At 39.6% G+C, this 12,142-nt stretch overlaps 1 protein-coding gene across 4 annotated transcripts in view; it reads right to left on the bottom strand.

Annotated features, from left to right (window-relative positions):
* PHF6 (PHD finger protein 6) overlaps positions 1-4,182 on the bottom strand; it is a 55,747-nt gene extending 51,565 nt beyond the window's left edge. For all 4 annotated transcript variants that reach the window (XM_005594615.4, XM_005594616.4, XM_005594617.4 and 1 more), the window contains exon 1: positions 4,056-4,182. The gene's annotated coding sequence lies outside the window, so the exon portion shown is untranslated. The remainder of the gene's footprint in view (positions 1-4,055) is intronic.
* Between the last annotated feature and the right edge of the window lie 7,960 nt (positions 4,183-12,142).

The following is a 12,142-nucleotide window of genomic DNA, read 5'->3' as shown; positions in this document are numbered from 1 at the left end:
ATATTCATTAAAGCTGTTCAAAATTTGACCTAAGTTTTAATATACACATTTTAAAATATTTATTTAGTACAGACAAATTAAGCCCCTTGAAGCCCCAAGAAATGCTACAGAGAATAAGAAAGGTAACAAAATTCATTTCGTTTTAAAATCAGTTTATACATATTCAAGTAAGTTGTTTAATGTTTGACCTAGGTTTTAATACATACATTTTTAAATGGTTATTTAGTATACATAAATTAACATTAAAATCTAAGATGCCTCCATAATCAATACAGACAGACAGATAGACAGATAGCTAAATGAAGTTTAGAGTAACTGAGAAAAATCAAACCGCTCCCAAATTGGAGGATATGTGAAATAACTGACACTATTTCTGTGCAGATAAAAATGTACAATGTATAATATTAAATTATCACCTGCTGGCATAATTAATGTAAAATATTTTTCGTGTGTAGCTAGGTGCCCTTTCAAGGAGATAAAGAATTATACCTCTTAAGAACAGGGCAAAAGCTACTAAGGAAACTTCAGAATACTCCGTGGGAACAGAATTCTACAACTGAACAATTTCTCAAAGTTCACATATTGATAAAACAATAAAAGTAAAATGAATTTACCTAACTACGACTTTGATGCACTTTAAAAATTACTTCTGAGTTAAAAAAAAATCAGGTATATGTCTTTAATAAATTACTTTTTGCTATTCTATTCCATTCTCAAGTAAATAAAAAGTTAAGCTTCTAACAGTCTATTTAAAAATGCAAACTTTAAGACCCAATTATTTATAAAACAACCATATTATATGACTCTAAGATTTACTCCAAGCCTGCTTATCAATTAAAGTCACAAACTGATAGTGGTTTTCTAAATGTAGTAACTTCCATACTTAAATTAGTAATATTGTGTAAAGGAAGAAATTTTTTTCTGCATGAGCCTTAAATTTGGTCACATTATAATTATAGGTAGTACAGGGTAGTCAAAAAAAAGGGAAGGAAAGCTGTAACATGAAAGGTTTCAGATTTAGATCATCAATCTTAATATGGATTCCTCAGAAGAAATTTAAAACCAGTTACTTGATTTGTATAGTTTTCCCAAATCAACAGGACTAAGCAGTTCAAGATCCAGGTTGCCACAACACACATCACAATCAAGAAAAATCTCAAACTTTTGTCTTAAAATTAATTTGCTAAATTCTTTCCATTTGTCTATACATTTGAACAGTTTCATAACACTATGTTAAAAAAAATTTTCTAACACTACATTGCAGCTTTCCGAGAAGCATTAGTTCACCAACAAGAACAGTAGCAGTTGTATGCTAGGAAGGTAATATCTACAAACTATTCAGTGCTTTTCAATATAAAATTCAGATAATCAAAATCTAACCTGAAGCTACAAAGAAAACATGTCTTCTCATCCATTTATGTCTAGAATTTTCTTTTAAACACAACTTCAAAGGCCCTGACAGTCTCTGCTTTGATAGGTTTAACAAACTCTTAATGCTATCTATAATTTTAAATATCTCAGTCTTCCAAATGGCAACGGATACTTTACCATAGTACTGTATTCATAGCACTGGCTATAAACCGTGAAACTGATTGAAAACAGGCAGCAAATACTTTTAGGATTAAAGAAAAAAAAAAGGACATAACAGAGAAACAAAAGAAACAAAAGGGAAGTGTGTTTGCATTTGCTCAGGCAAGTATGTGTTCGGTTGCTTTATCAAGAATATAGCTGCCCAAATTTTTAGAATCAACTATGCAAAATACCAAAATCCATAAACAGCATCAGAATTTGCTATTATATTTGAGTTCTAAATTAGTTTCTTTACTACTGTGCAATGAATAGTAGGCACTCTGAAATCACCATAATAATGTATTCAGCATTACTCCCGGTCATCCTGGCCAGCTGAAAGGATGGCACAGTATAAATCAAATCCCGTACAGACATCTTTAATGTGTAATTTCCAAACAATCCTAGCACTGGCTATAAAACTGGCTTAGGATAAAGAAAATTTCTAGAATGGAAAAAATCACTTCGTATTCTTAAAATTAATTCCGAAATGGCATCCCCAAAATTCTATCTATATTGAATTCTGCCTCTTCCAATTTATAAACAGGCTAATTTCTCATTCTAATTTTGAGAACCTGCTTTTGTAGATATCAAAGACCCCAAAATCTAAAAGAGAAAAAAGGTACACTTTATTTTGCATTCAAAAATATTCTAGTGTATTTTTTTCTGTAATCAGTTTAAATTTAATTTGTAAAGTAACAAGAGCCACAAAAAAAGTGCACCAAACCAATTAAAAACTTTCCCCAATGTGCAATTACTAAATGGATTTTTCCACTAAAATTCAAATAATACATCTGTGCATATCTTGGTAATTTTTTTAGTCTCCTTGTAAAACATGAAGTGGAGAACATCATGGAAACAATGACTCCTAGCAAAAAATGTCTTTATCATAAAAGTACAGATTTTTATCTAATGTTGTCACATTTGTGGTCTCTACTTAAGTAGAATAAGGGCATTCCAAGGACCAATACTAAGGGGTTCATAATGATCCACAGCTATATGACATTTTAATTTTAGTCTAAAAGGTTTTTCAGGCCATGCAGAGATCAAAGTTTGATGCTTTCACGCAACAATGAAGCCTTTTCTTTAAAAGAAACATCGCATTATGGAAAACACTACAAAGCAGAAATAGAGAGGCAACAATAACAGCGTGTAATACATAATTTAAATGCCTGGAAAAAAAATAAAAGCTAGATTAGTTAAGCTTAAGCAATCAATGCATTTCTGATTTTCCAAGATGCTGTGAAGCACCAAGGTAGAAACAACCTGAAACATCAGAGAGAGCATTCAAGAACCAACTCCAGAGCTCGTTCAATGCCTGGTATCTGAAAAAGCATTTTCACAGAAAAACAAACAAAACAACAAAAACTGCAGTTCCGGAAGATTAAAACATTCCACGCGACAGCAAGTTGAAATATACAAATCAAAATAGATAACAAACGTGATTCCCCAAAGAAGCAGTATTTCTAACAGGAAAGTTACAGTGGACAGAAATAAACGAATAAGATATACCGGAAGGGCACCTGAATTTGGTTGCACGATATTATTACATGCTTCGCACTGCTTTTTGCGGTTATTCAAAAGGAAACTAAAGGAATTTTCCAGTTGTTTCAAACCCAAGGGTAGAGAAATAATTTGAACAGTATAAATAAGACCTGACATTACGTAGTAAGGCGATGAAAATAAAAGGTTTTCTAAAAACAAAAGATTTTCTAACTTCCACGCAGAATATCAAAACGAACAGAAATTGGAAAAGAATATCGTGGTGTTCATCCATATAATGAAAGACAATACACATAAAGTACCGGATCCTCTCCGTTATTTATTCCCCCAATACACACTAGACTCCAAGATCTCCCTCTAATCAAGCGCTAAAGTCACAAAACTATCTTCCTCTAAAACACTTCAGCAGGTTCCTTTCCGTCGTAAAGTCAGGGTCCCCTAAACGTCCTTTTCCAATCCTCCCGAATCCAGGAAAATATCATCCTACCACTTTCTTTATGCCCCCTCCCCCAAGAGTTAGCCCTCTCACAGTCTTCGTTGTAAGCTTCCCCTTATACCCCAGTTTCACCCCTAATTCCCCCCACCCCGGAGTTTTTCCTCATTCCGTAAGGCTAGCTCTTTTGCCATCCTAACAATCTTCCTCTTACTCTTCCCAAACTGGGAGTCTCCCTCCTTCCCAAATATGTTCTAAGCAACGGCAAAAACTAAAAATTCCCAGTTTTTTCCCTCCTCAAATGTTGCGCCCCCTCCCCCGAAGTCTAGGCGTAAGCCTAACCTCTCCTTCTGTACCTCCAAGGCACTTTCTCAGCAGCCTCTCCGCCAAGCGTCTACAATGAGCGGCGCTTCTGGGGTCCCTGACAATAAAGCGAGACCACCAAGAGTCCCCTTTAACAACGGGCAGGGGCGGCGGCCTGGCCACCGCCATCCTCCTTGTCTTCTCCCGCCGGGCAGAGAATGGGGGGCCCCAGGGTTCCGTGGGGACTCACCGGCAGGGCCCAGAGGCGGACGGCAGGAGAGAAGCGCCAATGAGGGTAAAGAGAAAGAAGTCGGTCTCGGTTCTCCGGCAGTGCCTGAGAGCGGGGCTCTGTCGCCGGAGGTTGTTTCCTTTCATTCGAGGAGAGACGGGCTCGCGGAGCGCCCTTACGTCGCCCCCCTCGCACGCACACGACCCACAGAGCGTTTATACGTCCCGAGCGCGCCGCGGGCCCTGATTGGCCGCAGAGAGGGGGCCGCTGAAGCCGCAGAGACACAGCGCATGTGCAGAAACCACCCCCTGTACGGCTCGAGGCGGCAGGCCCCGCCTCCTGTTCGCGCGCGGACCTTCTATTCTCCGCTCCGCTGCTCCGCCAAGTGTTTGGGGGCAGGATCCGAGGAGATAAAGAGATTCAAAGATATCGCTGTGGGTTGGGCGGAGAAGGGGCAGGGTTGGGACTGGAAACCGTTGGACAGGGGCCCTGGGTAACCAGTTCACAACAGTGATTCACGTAGACAGGCCTTATCCCTTGCACTTGTTCACCGAGGCCTTTTCACATCCATTATTTCATTGTACTCTCGTGGCATCTCTTTCAGGTCCTCCGTTCATTTTATTGCCAGGAAAGACTGAGAAGCTCGTAGTCGAGTCAGCCTGCCTGCATTTCAATCCTTGGGCGAATCGTTTTAACCTTTATACCTTTTTTTTTTTTTTGGTCTTTAAAATGGGGATAAAAATAGTGCCTCACGGGTTTGTGGTAAGGAAGAAATGAAATAATGCAACTAAAGCGTGTTATTAGCATCCCTGGCATATAATAGACTCTCCATAAATGCTGGGATTATCATAATCAGAAATGATAAGGTGATTTTCTTTATAATCTACACATGTAAACCAGACACCTAGACGAGTGCTTTCCTCTTTGGTGTATTGGAGCCATGCTTGGGTTTGAACTCCAGCTCCGCCACTTCTAGCTGTATGACCTTGATTGCTTTGTATTACTTCTCAGTCCCTCAGTTTCATCCTGTCCAAAATGGAGATCATAATGGTATTTGTCTCAAAAGGTAGTTGTGAGAAATGAGATAATACATGTAAATCACACAGAATAATGCCTAGGCATATAGTGTGCCCTATGTAAGTGTTAGCTTTTGTTATTTGCTATGGGCTTCACAGACTTTAACAACAACAACAACAAAAGCCTTAACAAACTAGTGAAATTTTAAAGATGCTCTTCAAGAGCCATTTTTCCTGTAGTGGGGGTGGATTTCCACTGTTTTGATCCAGTGCTGTTTCTATACTGTTTCGTCAATCTTTTTACTTTTCTCTGCAATGTCAACTTTAAAGTGTAATTTCCCAAGCAAACAGTGACCATGGTGGTGTGACGTTGAACTCTTCAAATAGGTACCTAATAAGGGTGGACAAATCAGCCATTTAGCTGCAAGGAACCCTTAGCCCTTTTACCCAAGGCCCTATGCTGTGAAAGGGAGTGGCTAAAGATTTACATAAGAAGATCCAGAATGTGTATTCCAAACATTTATGGTGTACAAGAAGACAGGTTTCCCAGCATCATTTTCTACCAGCTTTACACACTTACTGATGCCAGGATGAGACTGACAAAATACAATGCCTAGGCAGTATGCCATCTTTTTAAGTCCCCGCCCCAAATCCCCACATTTTGCTATCTTTTATTCCTTATTCATTATTTCATCCATGCATTCATTTCAACAAACTTTGATTCAATAAACACTTGCAAAACTACTAAGTTCCAAACACAATGGAGACCTAGATCAATACAACTCAAACCCTGCCCTTGAGCTCATGGTCAAAAAGAAGAGACAGCAAGCAGACATATACAGTATGATGTGATAAATGCTATATTAGAGACGTGTGGCTGGTACAGACATCTGCCTATTATGTACAAAGCACTATGCTGAGGTACGACACAACAGTGACTAAGACACAGCCCTTGCCTTCAATTGTTTACAGTCTACCAAGAAAAAGATAAATAGTTACAATAGGAGATAAACTACACTAAGTGCCTTAAAAGGTGGAAAGGAAGTGCAGAGAGAGTTCAGGAGAGGGAGATATCAGTGACTCCAGTTACTTCCAGGCCCCAAGTCTGGTAGCCAGTCCCAATTAGCATGACTGATAGATGCAGCCTGTTATTTCAAGGTCTACAGAAAGGAATCGGATTGTGATAACATGCCCTTAATGCCTGGGGATATAGCATGAGATCTAGTCATCTCTTACTGATTCACCAATACACTCTTACCAACGCTCTTCCAGTTTTTTTCTTCAGGCTCGAGATCTCACTTTTTCCACCTCATTCTCAGCAAAGGCATTAACTTCATGACTTATTTAGCAAAGGGCCATCTGAGCTAAGCTACTTTATCGTATACACCTACCCTCTCATGCTGCCTTCAAGACTCAGAGAAAGAGCTGTCCCGCTTGCTTTCTAAAGCTTTTCAAAGCTGTGCTTTTAATTACATCTTTTCCATGCTCTGGAGAATCCGATTCCCTACTTATCACCTGCTCCAGCAGCATCTACTGCCCTGCTCTCATTTGCCTTCAAACTATGGGATTCATCTCCTTTCACTGCCAGACTGCAATTGCTCCTTTGCCTCCAATTGCTCTCCAGTCATTCATTCAGCAGGCATTTACACACATCTTCTGTATGCCAGGTATTATGCCAGACCCTGGAGATTTGAAAAGGAACAAGATATGGCTTCTTATCAAAACACCAAATTGTATACATTAAATATGTACAATTCTTATTTGTCCATTAGATCTCAATAAAGCTGGTGGGGGGCAAACAGATGAAAAAAAAAAGGGGGCACAGCTTCTGCCTTCAATAAATTCTCAGTCTAATAAGGAAGAAAAACAGGTGAACAGAATTTTAGTATAATAGGTGAACTGCTATAATAGAATTATCTACCACAGGGATTGGTGGACTCAGTCCAAGAAATACATCACTGGGAGGCAATGTTTTTAGTTGGGTCTTGAAGGACAGGTCAGGGCCCAGAAAAGTCTGTATTTTACATCACAACTTTACAAAAAATATACTCCAAGGCCACAGTTGATCTTTTTGCCAAATTCAACAGCTTTTCTCTATCTTCATTTTTTTTTTTAATTGAGACAAGGTCTTGCTCTGTAGGTTGGAATACAGTGGCGTGATCACAGCTCACTGAAGCTTCGACCTCCTGGGCTCAGGTGATCCTCCTACCTCAGCCTCCTGAATAGCTGGGACTAAGGTGCGCAACACCACGCCCAGTTAACTTTTGTACTTTTTTTTGTAGAGACGGGGTTTTGCCATGTTGCCCAGGCTGGTCTGTCTTCATTCTTGATATCTCTGTTACATTTGACATTTTTGGTCATCTACTTGTTCTTAAACTTTCACTTCCCTTGGCTCATAACAACAATGCCCTGACTCTGGCTCTCTGGCTGCTCTTCTTTTCTTTCATAGGTTTCTCTTCTTCTTACTTTATAATATTAACATAAGGCTGACTCTTCCCCAGATACAGTCTTAGACCTATTCCAGGTCTAGTAGTTCTTAAACTTTGGAAGTGAGAAATACCTGGAGAGCTTGTTATAAGTGCAGATTTTTTGGCACTGCCCCCTGGAAATTCTGAAGGTTTGGATCCAAGAATCTGCCTCCTTAAACTACCCAGGTATTCTGATGTAGATCTGTTAAGGACTAAGCATTAAGAAACCCCCCCCCCCCGCTTTTTTTTTTTTTTTTTTAAAGAATTGAGACAGCCCCTTGACTTTCACTACCCTGTAAACCAATGCTTAGCAACCGCATCTGCTCTGCTTAGATCAGCCCTGCTCTTGACTTCAAATCACGAACTCCAGTACATGCAAATCATCCTCTTCAGCAACTAGGAAGTGACTCCTTTGCCCATTTTCAGTGTTTCTGTATAAAATACCGCTAGCATTTCTGCTCCTCCTTAAACCAACAACTAAATTCACCTACATGTGATCTCCTGATTATAATCAACACCAGTAGATCACTCATGTATTCATTAAATACATCTTGATCACCTACTATGTGTCAGATTAAAAATTGATATGATTCATTTTGGTGTAGTTGGGGAGATGGGCTCGAATCATGTAATCGCATAAACAAATGTAAACTTGCAAACATGACAAATGCAAAAAGAAAATGAAGTATTATGTATTTGCGTTTTGTATATTGAATACATTTTGTATTTCTTATTCTTTATTTTTCAAGTGGATGGATTAAGCATTTTAAATGTTCCCGTGGGGGGAAAAAAAGCTATTTATCTGTATGAAATGCTGCATAAGATTCAGATGTCCTGAGTACTAATCACTGGCCTGCCACTAACTAGCAGAGGTTACTTGGGCAATTCATTTGCTGCACTTAGCTTTAATTTACACATCAATTAAATGAGAATTGCAAGGTTGTTATGAGACACAAGAGAGATTATGATGATTGTGAATGTTCTTGTCCCAACAAATATGAAAGATGGTTTTTAAAACTATATCCCTTCACTGTCATATCATCTGATTGATCTACCTACTAGTGTTGGTTCCCAGCGTCTACTTAGTTTTTGTTGCTTATTTTTAAATTTTCACTTACTGTATTGGTGAGGCTTTATAGCATTCTTTTTTTTTTTTTTTCTTTTTTGTTCTTTTTTGAGACAGAGTTTTGCTCTTGTTGCCCAGACTGGAGTGCAATGGCACGATCTCGGCTCACTGCAACTTCTGCCTGCCAGGTTCAAGCCATTCTCCTGCCTCAGCCTCCTGAATAGCTGGGATTACAGGCGCCTGCCACCATGCCTGGCTAATTTTTGTATTTTTAGTAGAGACGGGGTTTCACCATGTTGGTCAGGGTGGTCTCGAACTCCTGACCTCAGGTGATTCACCTGCCTCGGGCTTCTAAAGTGCTGGTATTACAGGCATGAGCCACTGTGTCCAGTCAACGTTCTTAATTCTATCCAGCCGATGGAAATACTCAGGCAACTAATTGAGGAGCTGGGGACTCTGATGGACTTTGTTGTTGATATCTCTTCCTTGTTTAGCAATTTGAGGCTGGGCATGGTATAGACACAGCTCAGGAAACTAGCAACTGTGGCAGGGGAAATGCTTAGAGACACGGCAACATCTCTACAACATTGTTTATTGAGTGCTGAATAAACACAGAAGCTGAACTTAATTTAATATGTTGATGGCAATATTGCAGAAGTAACTAAACTTCCAGTACTGGTGCAATCATGAGTCATTTCAAAAGGAGTTAACTCTGACTGCAGACAATGTATCAGGCACTGCACTCAGTACTTTGTGTATATGGTCTTATTAGATCCTTACAATAGCACTGAGAAGCAGGGAATATTATTAGTCCCATTTCACAGAGGAAGAAACTGTTGAGCAATTAAGTAACTTGCTCAAATTCAAACAACCAGGAAGAGGAAAGACCATGTTTCAGGGCTACATTTGTTTTAGCTCCAGAGCACAAGCTCTTAATCACTGTGCTGTACTACCTCTTATTTACTTGCTCCTGTGTTTATTATCTGTCTCCCGACTAGAATGAAGCTCTATTAGAGCAGGAGCTTTGTTTTGTTGTGTTCACTGCTCTATCCTTAGCCCATAGAACTCTGTGCCTGGTTAATAGTAGGCACTTAGTAAATATCTACTGAAGTAAGGCCCTGGAGAGAGAAGGAGAATCTAATGAAGAATGGGGAGAAGTGGAACTGAAATGGAATGAAATCATTTCATGAATTTGTTTATAATTTAGCAGCCTGAGTCCTACCCCAGCGACTCTGGCATATGTGTGAAATGGAGCCCAGCAACTATATATTTAAAACAAGCTCCCCAGGTGAGATCGTGATATACACAAATATATGAGAACCACTGACCTGCAGCCATCACAGTGAAAAAAGAAAAAAATAATAACATGGCTGTCTCATCAGTTACATTGAAATGTCCAAGAGACTTCATTCTGATTAATATCATTCTTAGGCATGTATTTTAGTGAGGACCCACACGAAAAACTAGCTTTACCACTGGGTCTCCAGTGAGCCTGAGAACCTTTGTTCCTGTAACCAACAGCCCTATTTTGGTTGTTGGTTAAATAACATGATCAGACAGATATACACTACTCTCAAATATTATAATAATAAGTCTAAAAGGTAGAGTAATTCCATATGGATAAGATTTGTGGGAAGCTAATATTCACAATAGGACATAATTCAGACAGGAAGGCAAAGAATCAAATGGCCTGGACACAAATCCTGGTTTCAGGTTAACTTCTCAGTGTCTTCATTGTCTCATTTGTAAACTAAGGATGCTAGGAGTACCTTTCTCAAGGAGTTTTATAAGAATTGTGTGAGAAACTTACCACAATTTTTGGCTCATAGAGCTCAATAAAAGTTAGCTACAAGAGCTAGTTTATAATCAGCGATACCGAGTGGTTTTTATCTTATTTTACTTAGGAATAGCTAAGTTAATTGTCTCCAGTTTTCCTGATAAGGAGAATAGGAGACAAAGGTCTTTGTTTCTTTTTGGGTTTTTGTTGTTGTTGTTGCTGCTGTTTGTTTATTTGTTTTGAGATGGAGTGTTGCCCTGATGTCCAGACTGGAGTGCAATGGCTCAATCTCGGCTCACTGCAACCTCCGCCTCCCAGGTTCAAGCGATTCTTCTGCCTCAGCCTCCTGAGTAGCTGGGATTACAGGCGCCTGCCACCACACCCAGATAATTTTTGTATTTTTTAGTGGAGACAGGGTTTCATCATATTGGTCAGGCTGGTCTCGAACTCCTGACCTCATAATCCACCCACCTCAGCCTCTCAAAGTGCTGGAATTACAGGCGTGAGCCACCACGCCCCGACTGGGTCTTTGTTTTTTATTCATGCTGTTCTTGCTTCCTAGAACTCCTCTTGCAACATTCTTGGATTAGCTGAGACCTAGTGGCCTTGAAGATTCAGTTCACATGTCAGCATCCAAAAAGCCTTGACCTTATCCTTTGATTAGGTGAAGCTGCCCTCCTCTTTGCTTCCATAGCGCTCTGGCCAGACCTCTATTTCATCACTTACTGTATTATATTTAAATTAAAAGTATTTCATCTGTCTCTCCCACTAGATCTTTGGGAGAAGGGACCATGTCTTATTCTTTTTATATCCCTGGGAGATATCCCTAGCACACTGCCTGTACAATAAATATTTGCTGAACTTTCTCAGATGAACACGTGAGAGATCCGATGGTTACTACTCTTGGAAGAGCTTGTCCTACCTAAGATAGCTGTCCGTACTCTGGGCCTTGGCTCCTGTTCCTCCCTGTTGCCCTTACAGTCATGCAATACAATTTAGCACTTAATTATATATCGTATAACATATATTATTCTCTAATTGCTTCATATGTTAATCCAGCACTTATTTCCTCTTCCTTCAGGCACTAAGAAGTGATTATAAATTGAAAGTGGATGATCCAGCTGTAAGCCACACCCAGCTGTCACTCAACTCTGCTTACTGAATGCCCCAGTACTAGGAATACAACTATTAGTCACCAGAGGTGAGGTGAATGCAGATGAAAAAGTAGCATGATTTAATACTACTGCCTGCAGCAGTACGTTCACACAGTAGGCACTCAAGAAATATCTGTTGAATGAATAAATGATTTTATAAAAAGAGCGGTGCACTTGGTTAGGCTAGAGATTGGGAGCCCTGGCTTCTACTCAGATTTCTATCACTTCATTTTGAACTTGGAAAGTCATTTCTTGTTTCTGGGACATGCTTTTATATTCTGTAAAATATGAAGGAAGACCAGAAGATCTTTAAAGTCTCTTTCAAGTTTGTTTTCTATTTTTATTTTTATTTTATTTTATTTTTTGAGACAGGGTTTCACTTTTGTTGCCCAGGCTAGAGTGCAATGGCGTGATCTTATCTCACTGCAACATCCACCTCCCAGATTCAAGCCATTCTCCTGCCTCAGCCTCCCAAGTAGCTGGGATTACAGGTGCCCGCCACCACACCCGGCTAATTTTTTGTATTTTTAGTAGAGATGGGGTTTCACCATGTTGGCCAGCCTCCTGACCTTAGGTGATCCACCAGCCTTGGCCTCCCAAAGTGCTGGGATTCCAGGCGTGAGCAAC

The sequence above is a fragment of the Macaca fascicularis genome, chromosome X (genome assembly GCF_037993035.2).
Source record: "Macaca fascicularis isolate 582-1 chromosome X, T2T-MFA8v1.1".
Lineage (NCBI taxonomy): Eukaryota > Metazoa > Chordata > Mammalia > Primates > Cercopithecidae > Macaca > Macaca fascicularis.
The sequence above is the reverse complement of the archived record's forward strand: the minus strand, read 5'-3'. Positions and strand labels throughout refer to the sequence as shown.